The sequence below is a fragment of the Argiope bruennichi genome, chromosome 7 (assembly GCF_947563725.1).
Source record: "Argiope bruennichi chromosome 7, qqArgBrue1.1, whole genome shotgun sequence".
NCBI lineage: Eukaryota > Metazoa > Arthropoda > Arachnida > Araneae > Araneidae > Argiope > Argiope bruennichi.
The window spans coordinates 120,119,409-120,123,540 of NC_079157.1; the positions used below are offsets into that span (position 1 = coordinate 120,119,409).

General features: G+C 27.2%; 1 long non-coding RNA gene across 1 annotated transcript; it reads left to right on the forward strand.

Moving 5' to 3' along the window:
• The first annotated feature begins 989 nt into the window (after positions 1-989).
• LOC129976301 (uncharacterized) lies at positions 990-3,779 on the forward strand. The gene is made up of 2 exons (XR_008785118.1): positions 990-1,149; positions 3,461-3,779. It is a non-coding gene; the product is annotated as an uncharacterized LOC129976301 (long non-coding RNA).
• Positions 3,780-4,132: the final 353 nt, after the last annotated feature.

Sequence of the window (4,132 nt, forward strand, 5' to 3'; positions counted from 1 at the left end):
ATGCATTGATGATAACTAAACATTGTTAATAAATCGATCTGTTCATGATGAATCTGAGAAAATTTTGTTGAAAACTTCTTGAGATATTATATAAAGTAAGAAAGATATTCTTTAGTGCCCATAAGGTTTAAATACTCAGCGACTCTGTTTTCAGTACTCATATTTTAAAAAAAATACTTCGTTTCAGTAAAAAAAATATTATTATATTTGTTGCAGTTTAATCATTTCCACTTTAATTTAAAGCATAAATTCTACGGGAGCTAATGGAAAATTAGAGAGATACATATTGCGTTATGGTTGAAGGCCTTTATAATATTATGAGTGAATTATATGACTATTAAAATTTGAAGTTTTAAAATATTTTAATGAAGAAGCAATTAAAATAGGAGTTCTATAAAATATTTAATTATTAAAATTTTAACATGCATTAAGATTGGCGAACCGGCTGGTCGCCAAAGGCGGCTAGTAATAAATAAAATATCGTCAGTATAAATATTTCTTCATGGTTGATTATTCACGTATGAAGTTGCGCCTCATTTTTTCATGATGTGCAAATTTCTGTTTAATGTGTTTTTAATACACTCTTTGAAAGTTTGTATTAAAAAATCAAATTTTTAAAAACTTTTTAACTAATTAATATGCGAGTTCCCAAGAAAAAAAAGCTGTGAATGACATTTATGAATAACAAAAGCGAAATCAGATGTGAAATATTTTAAGATATTATAAAGCAATAATCTTGTGACTCATTTTTTTTCTGCACTTTTCTTTGCTTTTTTTTTCCTTATTACTCTTATTCATACAACTTTTCCGAGAACAAGAATCATTTTGGAAAAATTCGCTCAATTACATGAAATCCGAAATCAGTTTAGTATTGGAATTTAGATACTTATATTGAACCTGTAATTCTAAAAAAGTATTTTTGCAATAATTTTTCTTGAAATTCTCAATTTAATAATCTTACGAAGCAGAATTGTAAAATATAGCATCATTAAAAAACTTTTTTTCTGAGAATGTAAAAACACGCAGAGTCATAAGTGATTGCGCGCAACGCATTTTGGGAAAACTGGTATATATAAATGAACAGTACTCTTTATTTAATCTCTTTATTTTCTCTAGATTCTTTTACTGTAAAAGTGCTCAGTTTCAAAGGTGGGTAACTATTTAAACTTTTATCATTAATATTATCAAAAACCTAGAAAGTTTAAAGTAAAACCTTTGCCTTTTGAACAGAATCAAACAATTAATAAATGGTTAAATGATATAAAATGAATGATAATTATCTGTTTATAGTTTGCTTGTTTTCAGTTTCTATATGTATATATAGATGTAGCAATTAACATGATTAATTATACACTTATGACATGTTGCAGTTATTACTTATAATAACCGGTAAAGGCGATTAAGCGAATTATTACATTAATCAATAATTAGTAATTCTAACTGAGTATTTTATTAATAATAGATTAATTACATTGACTAAACTTATTTATATAGATTTACATAGTAAATTATTATACAATCTATTTGAATTTATAATTTATCATTACTTATAATATTTTATTTGCAAATATTGTTAAAATATACATAGATTGGGCATTATCTTGTTAATAATATGGCATAAGAAGAAAATCTTCTCTAAAATAGCTGATTATTTTTAAAGATTTTATATTTGAAGTAATTTCATTTATGCTTTGGAACCTGGTTACGGATGCCGATGCTATACATTGTGATAGAAAACGACATAAATGTTAAAACTTTCAAATTCATTTGCTATATCATCTTGCATTTAATTCTAAATAGCCATGATTTTCATGGTATTTTTATTTTAAAGTACTACGACATAAATGCTAAAACGTTCAAACGCATTTGCTACATTATCGTGAATTTAATTCTATATAGCCATGAGTTTTTCTGAAATTTTTATTTTAAAGTACCACGAAAGGAATGCTAAAAAGTTCAAGCTAATTTGTTACATTATCATGCATCTAATTCAATATAGCTAAGATTTTTCTTGAAATTATTCTAAAGTAAAGGCTCTCTGGTTTATAAAACACTTTACTCTTATTTTGTATTTTCTTTCTAATGTCGGAGAGTACTTTAACAAATCATGAAGGAATTTAACTAACAAAATTCTGTTTATTGAAAAAAATGAGAATGATTTATTTTATTAAAGGAAAATTTTGTTTTCTTCGCTACTCAATGTTAAGCTTTTGGATTTTGCTTCTATAATAGCTTTTGTTAATCCTTTGAGATTGAAATAGGAATTTTTGTTAAAGATAAATGCTATTTTCTTTAGAATATTGGTTATTTCATTTTAGAAAGTGGTTGGGAAAAAATAATTGTTTTCTATTTAATTTCTTATGGTACCACAAAGCAAATAGTTTTTTTTCCTTATTATTTAATGGATGCAATTTTCGATGTCGAGTCAAATCCTAAATATATATTTTGAAATATTTGTGTTTTCATAAAAGATATGGAATAATTCGATGATGTCTATTTCAAAATTTGATTGCTATGATATAAGTAGACCCTTATGAATAGACCCTATTGAAATATATAATATTTATTTATTGAAATATATAACATTTATAACATAAAAACTTTTTATTTATTTAAATCCGAACAACATGTTCCTAAAGTCATGCATTTTATTCATAAAATAATATTTGTTTAACGGTGTTATTAAATACTTGTTAATTAAATTGTTAATTTTTTTCCTCAAAATTAACTTTTTTTTTTACAATGCCGGGAATCGTTGCTTTTCAATTTTTAAACTTTTACATTTAAAGATTAAACAATCGAGATCATGAAATTACATTGAGAAATCCCTTCTGTTATTATATATATATATAATATATTCTAATCAGTTTTTGAGTTTTTATCTTAAACCATCCCCTATTACGTTCTTCTAGAATTTTCGCTTATTTCCTGATCCAAATCTCCCATTTTATTCCATTATTTCTAACTATCACTCTAGAAAAATGGCTGGCACTTTAAGTTCTCACGCCCTGACCGAAGGGATGAAACTATCTAATATTCAAGAGACCTGAGACCTGATTTTCCTGAGACCTGAATCTTTCAAAGAGACCTGAAATTCCCTGTCCTAAATCGACATGTGTCAAAGAAATTCTTAGAAATATCAAAACACCAAATAAAAAAAATGTCTCGCACTTTCGTTTTTATACTCTAGGGTGAACAAACGCATTCATCGCTTTTCCCCGTGTACAAATCATGCTTTCCCATGGAAAAATAAATTGAAATGAATTCCAAATTTATCTCTTTCTCTATATCTATCTATATAATTTTTGAGTCTGTTCAAACATGAGGCTGCGTCTGAAAAGAAGTGAATGAAAATTGTGGACCGAACTTTTGATAGCCGCTTTGTATGCTACTTGTTGTCATTGTAGCATAACAAATACAGCAAATATTTATCCATTTAAAATATTTCCTTTTCCCACAGATGTTCTCTCCAGCTTTTCTGATAATGGCAACTCTCTTGTGCAGCGCCTTCGTCACAGACGTCGCTAGCCAGGACTCCGGCAATGGAAGCGGCCAAGACACTCAGCCCTTGTTCTGCGTAAAGATTCCGCAATCAACAATGAGCAAGATGCAGTGCGGAATGTCAGCAATACAGATGGCGATGAAAATGTTGTAGACCATTCCAGAAATAATTGTGTCTCTCATGAAAAAGTACAATAAACATGTAGTTCCTTAATCGATGGTGAATGTCGTTATAATTTCTTCTGCTGCATTAAAAAAATATATTTCTAACTCTATAATGTCTTTAATTCTTTATTTTTTTTTCTTTTAAGTCTCTCATAAATTATAGAACTTAATAATTATTTATGAGGTGCGGGGAAATATTGATGCAAGATTTAGAGGATAAAAGAATGTTTTAATAGTTATTCGTTTCCTAAGAGGAAATTTTCTTCAAATGTTGTTAAAGCTACGAACAAATAATTTATTTTTATTAAAGAATTGATAAGAAATCGAGATACAAAACACCATATATTACTAAGATTTAATTTATAAAAAAAAGAAAGTCAATTAGCATTTCTGCGAGTAATATTACCATTAAATGACCGATTTTAACTTTCTTTAAGAGCGGTACAGCTGCATTATCTGATTTTTT